Here is a 14698-nt window from a genome sequence, read left to right as displayed (position 1 = left end):
GATGTTCCATTGATCTATGTGTCTGTTTTTGTGCCAGTACCATGCTGTTTAAATGACTATGGCTCTGTAGTATACTTTGAGATCTGGTATAGTAATCCCCCCAGCTTTGCTCTTTGTGCTCAGGGTTGCTTTGGCTATCCGAGGTCTTTTGTGCCTCCACATGAATTTAAGGATGCATTTTTCTAATTCTCATCCAGAACATCTTAATTGATCTTAACCATATTTATACTCCCTTCCCCATTGGCACCCTCCCATAGCCCACCTCACACTGGAATTCATATATTCTGTCATTTATGTTAAGGTCTATATTGTCAAGATAGTGTCCTCAGATGTTGCTCAGTGCAAGTTCATCCAGTAGGATCTAGCCAGCCTATCTAGAGTCCCTCCCTTTAAGAGTAGCTCTTCCTCAGCCAGCAGGAATTATCTGCTAATAACTCTTTGACTAAGGTTGGGGCTTTTTGTCTATTTCCACAGTTCTGTGTTGGGTTTTGTCGGCTTGAGTTTGCATGGGTCTTTTGCATTCTGACACCATTGCTGTAGGTTCATATAAACAAGGTCCCAAGAGCTTATAGGTCTCTATTTCCATATGGTTATGCACCCCCTCCCTGGCTCTTATAATCTTTCTACCCCCCCCCCTCTTCTGCAATGGTCCCTGAGCCCTGGGTGACTAGAGTTTAATATAGGAGTCCTGTCCAAGAACCCACATTCTGCAGACTCTTATTCTCTAGGCTTTGGCCATTTGTGACCTTTTGTGTTCCTGGCCCTCTGTTGTATGAGGGAACTTCATTGATGAGAAATGAGAAATGCATTAGTGTTCTCTTTGCCCCTTGTTCTATGTTCTGTGAGCAATAGGTATAGAAGTTGCATTGTAGATGTGCCACTTAGGCTTGGGCAATTCACAGACAATGTCTGTGTGTGACTAGTTGTGGAAATCTGTAATAGTCTCTGTCACATTTTATTTATTTTGTGAGCAGGGTATAGACACGAGTGTAGAGGTCAGAAGACATCTTGCAAAAGTCAGTCCTCTCCTTCTACCATATGGTTTCCAGGGATCAAACTCAGGCAACTGGGCTTGGTAGCAAGCATCTTTACATGCTAAGTCATCTTGCCAGTCAAAGATATTCTAAGAGAAGCCTGCAGTGACCTAGTTCCTTCAACCGTGCCCCATTTTCCAGTCTCCACTAGCTCCCAATAGTCTGTTCAAAGTGTGACTCCATAAGCGGTAAAAACATTAATCATACAACATCCCTCACGATCTAATCATGTCTGCAATGTCTCACAGGCACACCCAGAGGTGTGCATAACTAAGCTCCCAGGCAGCTCTCAATCCATCCAGGTAGACAATCAAGATCAGCCTTCGCACCTGGTGTGAGAGAGCAGACAGATGATCAGCCAAGACAGAAGTGAGAAGTCCGCAGAAAATAATCGACTAGTTGTTAATTAGAAGGAAACAGAAAGCTACACAGGTTAGGGGGACATGCACAGTCCATTACACAGCTCATCTCTGAATTAGCTACACACTCAGAATCACATATACATTGACTGTCCAAAAGATCATATATAAAATCGACTTTTAGAAATATCAAATGCCAAAATGATTAAATAATTAGCAAAATATTGTGGTGCCTTCTACAGAAAGAAGCAAAAATAAGTGGAATTGGCTAGTTTTGTTCTGAATTTGTAGAATTAAATGATTCTTTTATCTATATGAAGTATCTTTCTAGAAATAAAATGTTTATTGAAAAAGCAGCACTAATGCATCAGGTTTATAATTAATCCCCTAACTTATCTCAACTTTCAAAAGCAGAACAATAAACGAAATCTGGAAATACAGTAGCAATTTTGATGTTACCTATGGTTAGATCAAAATATTCTCTTTTCTTTAAATGCCCATAGGAAACACATGAGAAGACCTGGGTGCTGGGCCTGAGGGAGGGGGCACTTGGAGTGAATGTAGTTTGTCTTCAAAGGGACAGAGGAAGAAGAGGAAGTGTGGATTAACCCGCTTGGGAAAGCGTGAAGATGAGACCTACTCCAACCTTGTTCTCTTAGTTTGGTTTCCACCGGCCTGAAGCTGTTCGTGGAGAACTGGAGAATCACCTCGGTCTTATGTAACCTTAGGCATGCCTCTCCTGAACACCCTCCTAGACAAGCAAAGATCCAGAGACCAGCAGAAAGGTGAGGGGGGCTCTTAATGGAACCAGAGGGCAAAGGAAGGAGGGCAGGGCTCTGCAAGAAGGGGCAAGGGCAGACAGGCAGGGAAGTGGGTCACATCTCATCTCTGTGTGTCTTTGTCGAGACTTTTATTGGAATGGGTATGAAAACTACATTATTAAGCCGGCCTGGTGGTTCATGACTTTAATCCTAGCATGCAGGAGGCAGAGGCAGGCAGATCACTGTGAGATTAAGGCCAGCAGCCTGGGTCTACATAGCAAGTTCTAGGCCAGCTGGGGCTACAGGGAGACCATCTCAAAAACAAAACAAAACAACAACAACAAAAACATATTTTGACCAGTGGAGGAAGCCATACTCACATTTTTTTATCGTTGATTTTTAATTATTTGTTTTTATTATTGTTGATTTTTAATTCTGTTTCAGTTAAATCCTGTTTGAATGTCTGAGATAGGAGCTAGCTAATTGACTTTATTATGTCAGGTGTACCTATTAGCTTGCGTTAGCTTTGGGCCAAGGATAAAAAAAAAAAAAAAAAAAAAAAAAAAACACAACAGCATCTGCTGCTATCAGTTTACCTTTTAGTTCTGTGGCCAGTTTAAGGCCCCAGGCTGGTTATTTGGTTGATAACTACACAGTACAAGCGGCTTGAGGACTGCTTGCTGAAATGCTGGTATCTATAAGCTTTGGTTGCCTTCTTGAGAATCTGCCTTCTCTCCCAACTCTCTAACCCCTTGCCTACCCTCACAGACCTCCAGCAAGAGTTTTTTTACCAAGACATTTCTGAGCACAGAGAACCAAACTTCAAACCTTGAAGAAATGCTCAGACTTAAAATCTGGGAGGCGTCATAGCAAACAAAGCTCAAAGACCAAAAGTATTCAAAACTGGGGTCACCTCAGCCTGACGTTGTGTTTGAGTGTACTTGAACCAAGAGCAGAACAGATTCTATTCCGGAAGTGCCCAGGCGATGAGAACAAACACGGGCTCAAGTTCCAAGCAGTATCCTGCTGAAGGGAAGAACCAGAGCAGGTGGCTAAGAACTGACCACAGAGGGGACATTGGGCTCAACAGCAAGCACAACAACAAGCTAATGCTAATGAAGAAAACAACAAGCTGTCCTTAAAGAATAAATCACCGGCACTGAAAATATTCCAGAGACAACGTGCTCCAAAGAATTTGAGTCATTAACCAGCTAGTAACTGTACTGGCCACATAATTTTAGGTGCCTTCCTCAACTGTGACTACAAATAGACGTTGACATGAGACATAATAGCAGCTTATTTCCTTGGCAGACCACTCAAGTGAGCGGTCTATACAACAGGATAGGATTAAGATTCATCTGAAGGTGACACTACAGAGAAAAGAAGTTTATTAAATGTACAGATTTCAGTATAAAGTTGGGACCAGAAATAGTTCACAATATGATCTGAAGTGTGTTTGATAAAATAGTTATAGCATTTTTAGAAACAGCTAAGTTTCTGAATCTCTTTCCAGCTGAGGTCTTGACTAGAAAAACCAGTTGTTTCTGAAGTATTATTTTAAAATATTTTACTTCCAAGAAGAATATGGTTCCTATTCCAACAATGGGAGAAAGGGAGAGTCCACAGTCTTTTCTTGAGCCTATTAAGGAACTGAGTTCCAAAGAGTGATGTGACTTCCAAGGAGAAGTGGATGTATGAGTTGCCACTTTGGGCATTACACAGGAGAGAGATGGCCACCACACAAAGAGAAATCAACAGAAATTTCACCAATTCTTGAAGGTCAAGTATGGTCTACCTCATCAGTCTGGAAATGCTGGGAGTTCCAGATGCAAATGGGGTTCAAACTCAAATGTTCTCCTCCACGGGCTTTCATTAAACACCCAAGAACAGAGAAAAGGACAGGGTAGAAATGGAAAGCCCCGCCCCCAGTACAAAGGTGGTGATCAGCTACTGTAGGAACATTCAAGAAGTTCCTCCAACCTTCCTAGACCTTTTATCATAAAGAAAACTTCTTGAGCCACTAGGAGATCAAAAGAAAATGCTTTTACCCCTACATCTACTCCTACGAAAGGTACAAAGCAAAACTCACCTGTCTAATGGCTAGGAGAAAGCTACAAACTATCTGGGGTCTAGGGGCCTATGGCCATAGTAGAGGTCACCTGCCATTGGTGAGGGACACAGAACTCTCACATCCAAACCATCCAGAAATACAAAGCTCAGTCTGCCTGCCATAGGAAGGAGAGTCTGGAAAGTCTAAACAGCTTCACCCTTGAGACCCAAGAATTCAGAGCCTCCCTAGATCTGGGGCTTCAAAGACAGCACAGAGCATACCACACCCCAGTGTGAGCCAGTCACATCATAATACATGTGGTAGTTTAGTCCAACAGTAGAAAAACATGTTGAAGCCTATGAAGAATTAAAAGCTGGCAACAGGGGATAGGTTTGCAGCTCAGTAGTAGAGTACTTGCCTGGTATGTAGAAGGCCCTCAGGGTAATCTGCAACAATGGAGAACAAAACAAAACACAAAACCAAAATTCAGCCCCAATCCTAACTCAAAGCCGGACATCAAAAGGAGCATGCCCATTTCTACACACAAATATTAACTACTTCCACGTCTGTGCTTCCGCACCTGAGGCCCAGCAATCAATCAACAGTCATGGGGCACATAAAAAAAGACCAAAATTAAGCACACACTGTCAAGGGAAAGAGCAATCAATGGAACCAGAATCAGAGATGACCCAGACGTTGGTGCTCTTAGGCGGTAATTTAAAGTGTCTACCAATAGGCCAAAAATACATAGTGGAGAATATAGAATGTGTAAATGCTAGAGTGATTTCAGTAAGAATTATAAAATGAATCAAAGGGAAATGCTAAATTTCAGCAAATGAAGGAATGTTGGACTTGGTGATACCTAAGCTAGTTTTGACTCTGGCATTCTATGATTTTAATACATTTACTTATTTGGGGATCTGTTCTATTATGTCAGTTCTAGGGATCTAATATGGGTCATTAGGCTTGGTGGCAAGTACTTTTACTCACTGAGCCATCTTACCAGCCCATCATTCTATGACTTCAAAACCATCATTTCAAGAGAAAAGAGAATAAAAACAAAATAAGGACTCACGTGGTTTCTATGCAGGAGATATGAGGCCACTGCATCTCCAATTTGGAACTATTCCCTCGGATCTTCTAAAGGGCATGGGGAATTTCCAGGCAACTCCACTTAGTGAGTAAATCCTATTAACCTTAAGTCAGACTGCTTTGTTTTGTCTAATGCAAGTAGAAGTTCTCCACATTCTCCTGTCTTGTAGTCCTAAAACCTGGAATCCTCCTCCCAGGAATCTTCATCTTTTCATTTGCTACTTATCATTCCAACACCCCCAAATCATTAAGCTACACAAAACATTTTTAATATTTAAGAAAACTTTGACTCAAGGTATGTTCATTAGATAATGTCTAGCAGCTGTTGTCTGGGATACAGGAAGTGTAAGTCTGTACACTTAGTAGACATTAGATAAAAGTTTGCTCATATAAAGAATAAGGGCCTAATGCTAGGGAGATGGCTCTGGGGCAAAGCACTTTCCACGCAGTCATCAGAACCTGAATTTGAATCCCATGTAAAGATGGGTGCCATAGCACACATCTGTAATCCAGGGCTTCTGAGGCAAGATGGGAGGCAGAGACAGGGATCCCCAGAAGTCACAGGCCAGCTAGCCTGTGTGCACAACAGTGTCAAATAACAAAGAGACCCTATCTCAAACAAGGTGAAAGGAGAAACCACACCTGAGGTTGTCTTCAGACTGCCACACCTATTCTGTGGCACACATGTCTGCTCTCACACACATGAATACATAGTACACATATATGCACACATATCATACACACACATAATACACATCATAGATACACACACACACACACACACACACACACACAAAACACACCACACAGACACACACACACACACACACAAAACACACCACACAGACACACACACACACACACACACACACACACATCAAAATCAAAGAGAACAAAGCAATTCATTCTCTCCAGCCATGTTCCAGTTAGTGACTTACTGGTGTGATGACCAGGTGGTGATTTAGTGTCAGTGGATGTATCTTGCCAGAAAGTTCTAAAGTAAGAACCCATTTAGTCTGCCTTTTGGGACTAGAATGTGCCTTCTCTTGGTAGTTCATGGAATTACTGTTAACAGCTGCATCCTCAGGACTGTGGCAATCATACTAAAAAGTGTCTTCCAGCGATGGGATGGCCCTTTGAAAGATTCTTATGGAATCTGTTCTACACCTATTCAGGACTCCCATCAGAGAAACTTTCCTTCACAGAATCCATCCAAGTTTATTTCCACAATTATTTTATAGTGTCTGTTAAATTCCAAGCACGTGACAGAGACTATGTCCTTTACCAATGGCCATTATCTAACTAGATAAATCCAGACAGAGGAAATAGGAGGCTACTGATGCCTTAGCAAAAATGTTTTACAGTACATTTTTTTCAGTTAATAAGGAGGAGACTTCCAAGTAAAAAATGATTGACTAGATACATATTTTCATTCCATTCTCTCCTGAACTTCCACCAAATGGCAAAAACAAATTTGTATTATGGTTTAGAATCAGGAAAAAATGAAAAACAAAATGATAAAGAAAACAATAATCAAATTTTGGGAATTTCAAAGTTAATAATGTCTGGCAAATGACTTAACACTTGAGAAAGCAGAGTTCTACAACCAGCAGGTCAGCAGACGAACAAGTCTATCACAGAGAGCCCAAGATGTCCTGGAATCTGGTGAGAGCAGGACACAACCCCTGGCTGTGGACAGAGACATAGGGCTAAAAGCAGCAAAGCTGCCTGTGATTTTGGTAAGAAGCAGCTGGAATCCCCAGGTCAGTACCCTGCACAAACAGAAAAATGACACTCCTCCACTCCCAGGAAAAATGGGCACAATTTCCAAGAATTTAAACAGTAGGACTTTAGTTTATTATTTTTTTTAATAATGGGTTTCATTACATTGTATTTACTTTGTAGGAGAGGAGGGCATGAATATAGAAGTTAGAGGGCAACTTGCAAAAGTTGGTTCTGTCTTTCCACCATATGGGTTTCAGGGTTGAGACCAAACTCAATTGCCAGCCTTGGCAACAAGCTGAGCCATCACACCGAGCCATCTTACTGACCCAGCAGTGAGACTTTAGATTAAGGATTGAGGAGGAGGAAGTTACAGTGGGTGCAAGTATGCCCATAGATAGCTTATTCTGTATTAGATATGAAGCAGCTCCCCGAAAGGCTCATGCATTAAAAACTTGTTTCTTTGTTGGTGACACTACTTTTGAGAAGTGCTAGGAATGTCAGGATGTGGGATCCAGCTAGAGGAAGTAGGTCATTGAGGGTCCCTCAGGGTCTATCTCTCCCTCCCTCCATTCCTCCTTCCCTCCCCTCTTCCAGTCTGCTCCAAGGTTAATAATTCTCCGCACATTCCTTGCTACCATGATGGTCTACCTTATTAACGTGCAAAGTCAACAGGATCAAGGACTGTGGACCGAAACCTATGAAGCCATGAGCTTTTCCCCTGCACTGTTCATCTTAGCTATTTTGTCACACTGATGCAACGTAGGAATGACACATATCTCGTGTACCTGAAGCTCTCCATCTCAGCTGTCTCTCGTGGCAGCTGTGTAGGGCTGTGACCAAGGACATGCCTCACTTCTTCCTGTGACTTCCTTCCCTGGCCTGAAGTCAACCACTAAAGTCACGGCACTCCTCGTAACCATACCACACATGCGCAACTCAAGACAAAAGAGTGGTATGCTCAGTGGGGCAATCTTTTAGCTAAAGGAAGCCAGAAGCCAATGGATAAATGCAGCCTCCTCAGGAATGGTCCTGAGATGCAGTGTATGCTTCTCGGTGGAAACATCCAAAGAATTAGCTAGAAAGGCTCATTGAAAAGCATTCAGCCAGGTTGCACCCCCATACCCTCCTGCCTCCTTTCATTGCTTCACTCACCTCTTCCTCTCCCCATCTCTGGGTCTTACTCCCTAATAACACCATAGCCTATAAGCCTCTACTTTCACGTTTGCTTTCTGTGGAGCCCAGGTTAAGAAGCTAGCACTAGGAGCAGTCTTACAAAACATTCTTTACCTAATGACACTAGAGGCTCCACCACTAAAGTAAATAAGGATACCTCTTGTCATCACCAGCGCCTCCCACATCCACTCCCTGATCCAGAGGAAACAGTTTGTGCATCACTAGAAGCCTCTTGCAGACCTGATGAAGCTGTGCTGTCAAGAACTAGGAAGCAGATGCAGCCAATCTTGAGGCGTGTGGACCAAGGTAAGAGGAACACAGAATAGCTTTCACGGACCTGGAAGGACATGCTCATGGAATTCAATGCTCTAGCAAGAACAGCTGAAGCTGTGCCTGGTGACTTGCTGAGTGGCTCCCTGAAGCCTGAGCATGAGGACAACCTGCTGTAGACAGACACGTCGGAGCTTCCTTGGCATAATACTGAGCACAGTGGTCAGAAAGCCATGGGAGCTGGAAAAGAGAGGGTGGGTTTACCATGTAGGACCGAGGACTGACCACGAGATTACGATCCCTGTGACAGAAGACACTCCCTCATGATGTCAGTATGGGAAGCACTGGTGAGTGAAGGGCAGTTCATATATTTTTGAAGTTATCACTGTATGTATTTATCCTGCCTGGTTCTGTGCTACGTAAGGGCATTTTTAGATAGGTGTATATTATAAGTGGCGCACATTCCCCTCCATGCCCCCAGCTTCCCCTGTCTCACCCCTCCCCTTCTGCCAGTCCCTTAGTTCCCTAGACAGTTTGCTTCTACTCTATGTCATATATGATTTTATGTATCCATATAATATCTAGGAGCCACATATGAGAGAAATCACAGGACACTTGTCTCTGAGACTAGTTTAACTGGCTCATTCTAGTTGCACCCAGTTTTCTACAAACAACATAACTTTGTTCTTCTTTATAGCTGAAAAAATTCCATTGTGTATCTATACCACAACTTTTGTTCGTTCCTGGTGTTGGACACCTTGGTTGATTCTATAACGTAGCTGTTGTGACTGATGCCGCAATAAGCACTGATGTGAAAGTATCTCTGTGGCATGCAAACTTGGAGTCTTTTAGTTAAATATTCAGGTGCAGCTGAATCATATAGTAAATCTATATTTCTTTTTTTGAGGAACTTCTATACTGACATCCATAGTGGCTAGGTTAATTTACATTCCCATCAGCACTACATAAGGGTCCTTTATGACCACATCCTCAGCACGATCTGTTGTTTTTTAGGTTTTTTTTTTTTCTTAAGGACTGATATTCTGAATGGAGTAAGATGGAATCTCAGTGTTTTCATTTTATTTCTCTGGTGGCTAAGTTGAACATTTTTTCATGTGTATGGCCAATTGTTTCATCTTTTAGAAATTGTTCACAGAGTTTTAACATTTAGGGGGCCAGGCGTGGTAGTAAATGCCTTTAATCCCAGCACTTGGGAGGCAGAAGCAGGTGATCTCTGTGAGTTCAAAGCCAGCCTAGTCTACATAGCAAGTTCCCAGCCAACTGTGGCTACAGGGAGACTCTGGAAAAAGAAACTGTTAACAGAGGTTTAATATCCAAAATATATAAAGAACTCAAAAAACAAAGAATCAAGAAAAGAAATGGCCCAATTAAAAGATGGGCTAAAGATCTGATCAGAGAGTTCTCAAAAGAAGAAATAAAGATGGTTAAGAAACACCTTAAAGTGTTCAACATCGTTATTAATTAGGGAAATGCAAATTAAAATCACCTTAAGATTTCATCTTACCCCAGTAAGACTGCATAAGATCAAGAGAACAAATGATACCAAATGCTGGAGAGATGTGAAGGAGGAACGCTTATCCACTTCTGGTGGGGCTGCAAACTCATGTGACCCCTATGGAAAGCAGTGTAAAGAACTCTGAAAAAACTACCAAATGAACCTACCATATGACCCAGTTATACCACTCCTTGGCATATACCCAAAGGACTCATTCTATTGCAGAGACACTTGTACATCCATGTTTGTTCCTGCTCTTTTCACAATAGCTAAGAGATGGAAGCAACCTAAGTGTCCCTCAGTTGATGAGTGGATAGTAAAAATGTGGTTCATTTATATGATGGAGTTTTACTCAGCAGTAAAGAAAGATGAAATCATGAAATTTGCAGGTAAATGGATGGATCTAGAAACTGTTATACTAAGTGAAGTAACACAGACTCAGAAAAACAAAAGACCTGTTCTCCTTCATTTGTGGATCCTAGCACCAAATTCTTATATGTAAGTATATATCCTGATGTAACTGTAGGAATCAGGGAAATGGAAGGGAACCAGGGAGGTAAAGGGAAAGGAACCCAAGAGAGAAGAACAGTAGGACACAGGTGTTAGTAAGAGAGAAATGTGTAAAATGGGGGTAAAGGGGAGGGAGAAAAGGAGGGCTATACAAGGAACTATGGGGATAAAGGGGAAGAAGGAGCTCAAGAGAGGGGGGACCTTGGCAGACAGGAATTATCAAGGGAGAAATGGGGGAAATGGGGACATTTTAAATGGGGAAGGCAGGAGAGAGGATTAGACAGGGAGAGAGAGAAGAGAGATAAATAATGCCTACCTAGTATAAGAAAAGACAGAGGGAATCATATTAGTCCAAAAACTTGCTGGAAAATTACACATACAATATCTCTACATGAGATATTGCAGAGTTGTGGGCTACATAACAAGAAATAGTGCCAGACAGGAGTAATGGAGCTGGAACTGACCTGGAAGCCACCTCCCTCCACAGAAGGCTAGCTCTCATAGCTTTGAAGAGCACTATGCAAGCTGGTAAGGGAGAACATCAATTGATGGTCCAACCTCAGCTTAAAGACCTAAAAACCACATAAATGACCAGCACAACAAATGACATTGGTGCAATAGTGGCAGTTTTATCTTAGGGGTTATCAACTTAAAGCCCTCTCAATGAGAGGAAACTCATGTGTGGTACTGTAAACCTAGCCAAATACACATACCTGAAGAGGTCATAGATCTTAGAGAAAACCCCAAGGCTGTCACATCCTTAAACAAATATAATTTCTTACTATGTGCAAAATATGGATCCTTAAATTTACGCAAGTCACCACCCACCAAAGAAGCTTCTTTTTCAACAGACGGAGATTTTTACAGCTGGTCGTATGTTGGGAGCTATTAATCCATTATGTACATTGAGCTGTGGCAGGCTTGCTTCTTTACTGAGTTTGTGTTTTGCACACCAGTACCTAATCTGCCAAGTCAGGAGGAATGTGTTTATATGGTGGAGTTCACAACAAGTATTTGACCGCTCCTTGACCCTCAGATACAGGGGGGGAAAACAGCTGTTGAAACTAATTGAGCTAAGCAAATGGTGGCTATCTCTGATGTTCTTCTGTATAAAAACACGGAGCTAAAATAAACCGGAGCTGCAGTCTCTACTGACAGTCCTCCCAAGTATCTTTTCTGTCTCTTGTTTTTTCTTTCAATCCTCACTCCCCCTTTCAGGTACTGTCCGTCTTGGCCGGCTGGCACTGGCAGTCATATACAGATACTACCTATGAATTTCCCAAGTCTAAGTGACACATACATCTATGATACAACCTCTACACCTAAGGTTCATGGAACACAGAACAAGGGATGAAGAGAACACTAATGCATCCTTCAGTTCTCATCAATGAAGCTCCTTCATGCAACAGTGGGCCAGGAACACAAAAGGTCACAAATAGCCAAAACATAGAAAATAATATAGACTGTGGTTCTTGGTCAGGACTCCTATATTAAAATCCTTCCTCCCAGGGCCCATAGACCATTGCTGAAGAGGGGGAGGAAAGATTGTAAGAGCCAGGGAGGAGGTGCATGACCATACAGAAACAGTCCTACAGGCTCCTGGGATTCTTCTCATATGAACCTACAGCAATGGTGCCAGCATGTACAAGACCCATGCAAACTTAAGCAGGCCCCAATCTTAGTTGAAGAATTATTGGCAGCTGATTACTGCTGGGTGAAGAAGAGCTGATCTTCTTAAACGGAGGGACTCTAGATAGGATGACCTTGTACTGAGGGACATCTGGAGACGCTAACTTTATACGATAGCCCTTAACACAAATGACAAAATGTATGAATGCCAGTGGGGGGCTATGGTAGGGGGTCAATGAATAAGGGGGTATAAAGATGACTAAGATGTTCTGTATGAAATTCAGTAAAAAAACAAAAATTCAGTAAAATTCAGTAAAAACATTTCAAAAGGAATCGTCTGTTCAGTTCATGGGCCCTTTTATTGTTTGGCAGTTTGGGGTTTTGGTGTTTAATTTTTGTGGCTCTCTCTGTATTCTAGATGTCAACTCCCTATGTAAAGTATAGCTGACAAGTATTCCATTCTGTAGGCTGAATGTTAATTCTGCTGCTAGTTTCTTTTGCTTGGCAGGTTTTAATTTCATAAAATCCCATTTGTCAATTCTCGAGCTATATACTGTGCTATTGGGGTTTATTCAGAATGTTCTTGCCTATAGCTAGATCCTCAAGTGTTTTACTCTAGCAGTTTTAACAGCTCAAGTTTAAAATTAAGGTCTTTGATCTACCTTGAACTGATTTTTTGTGCAAAGTGAAACATAGGGGTATCATTTCATTCTTCTGCAGGTGAAGATTCAATTTTGCCAGCATCATTTATTGAATAAGCTGCCTTTTCCTGGTGTATATTTGGACATTTTTGTCAAAAAATTATAAAAAGTCTTACAGCTGGTCAGTTACTCATATGAACTCACAGCGACGGTGACAGCATGCATTAGTCCCATGCAAGCTCAGCTCTGAAAACAAGAATCCCAGCATAGACCTGAGGAAGTGGGTAGGAAGCTCCAATCCCACCTAGAGAAACTGTGGCAACAGATGGCTGCTGGGAGGGGCAGAGTCTATTTCAAGCCTGGGACTCTTGGTAGGTTAGCCAGGCTCCAGTGGGTTGACCCATACTGAAGGAAATTTGGGGACGCAAATTTAGCTCTTATAGGCCTTATTGTATGTGTGTGTATGTACATTAAATTGGGTGGGGGCAAGAAGGGGATGTGTAGATTGGGAGGCCCATCAAATTATACTGTTTAATAACTGCAAAAAGTCAATAAAAAAGTCTTGAGGGTTAATGTTAGTATTCTAATTTTGTTCTTAAAAACCTTTTGTTAGGGCTGGAGAGATTGCTCAGTGGTTAAGAGCACTGACTGCTCTTGTGAAAAACCCAGGTTCGAATCCCAGCACCCACATGGTGACTAACAACTGTCCTAATTCTAGTTCTAGGGGATCTGACGCCTTCTTCTGACCTCCACAGGCTTTGCAGGACACAGGTGCACCTACATACATACAGGCAACACACGTATACACATAAAATAAAAATAATAAAATATTTTTTTTTAAAGTTTTGGCAGTTTGGGTCTTCTTTTCTATATAAATTTTACAATCATTTTGCCAATTTCTACAAAAACTCTTGATGGGCTTTTCACTGGAATTATGTTGACTCCATACATCGACTTGGGGAGAACTGGCAGGAGTGTTGTGGCCGGCAGCACGTGTGTCTGACCTCTGTGCCAGCCTAAACTGCGTGGTGTTGTCCTGTCTCTCCTCCACTCCGTCTGGGCAGCTGATGAGATTTATAGCTCACTTGCCCAGAGGGTTTTTGTTCTTTAAAAAAAATTTTATTACTTTTTATGTGTATGAGTGCATTGCCTTCACGTAGGTAAGTGCACCCGTGTCATACAAGGCCCACGGAGGTCAGAATAGGGCATCGGATCCCCTGGAACTGGAGTTACAGGTGGTTGTTAGCTGCTATGTGAGTGCTGGGATTCAAACCCAGGTCCTCTGCAAGAGCAGCCAGTGTTCTTAACCACTGAGCCATCTCTCCAGCCCCTGGTTTTCCTTTTAAACCCTAATAAAATTGTCCCTGAGCTTCTGGTTCAGTCTATTTTTAAATTCTTTTACTAATGAGACTACGAATCCCAAAGGGGACCCCAATTTCCCCTGCATCACTAGGCTTGTCATTTATGAGAGGGAAAGGAGAAAGAAAGCAGGACAGAGACACAGGAAGCTCCTCTAACACCCTGACAGTGCGTTCTGTGCCTACATGCACCTACTGTAAATAAAAGCAACCCAGAGCGCGAAGGGAGCAGCTTACTTCTTTCAGCTCTTCCTTGACTGAAAGAAGTAGGGAAGAACAAGAACCAAACGCAGCTCACTTCAAGCCACACGGTAAATAGCCTGTACCATACCAACTCCCGTACAATAAATGCGATGTGAGCCGCTCTACCCCCCTCTGGTTTACCTCATGGCATGCTTTGTTCTCTTTTCAATCATGAGGACATTCGCACTTTAGAACTGTGACTATTAGTAGTTCACTGATGTGAACACTCATCTATTTATTCATTCATTGGTTTTGTGAGACAGGGTCTTTCTCTACAACTCTGTTTCCCCTCAAGTTAATTATACTCCTGCCTCAGTCTTTTCAGTGCTGGAATACA

At 42.2% G+C, this 14698-nt stretch overlaps 1 protein-coding gene across 3 annotated transcripts in view; it reads right to left on the bottom strand.

Annotated features, from left to right (window-relative positions):
• The window catches only part of Fut10 (fucosyltransferase 10), a 121189-nt gene that overhangs the window by 10217 nt on the left and 96274 nt on the right, over positions 1-14698 (bottom strand). The gene's annotated exons all lie outside the window — the stretch shown is intronic.

The sequence above is a fragment of the Nannospalax galili genome, unplaced genomic scaffold, assembly GCF_000622305.1.
Source record: "Nannospalax galili isolate Female #2095 unplaced genomic scaffold, S.galili_v1.0 scaffold680, whole genome shotgun sequence".
NCBI classification, from domain to species: Eukaryota; Metazoa; Chordata; class Mammalia; order Rodentia; family Spalacidae; genus Nannospalax; species Nannospalax galili.
Note: the sequence above shows the minus strand (reverse complement) of the source record. Positions and strands in the feature narration are given on the sequence as shown.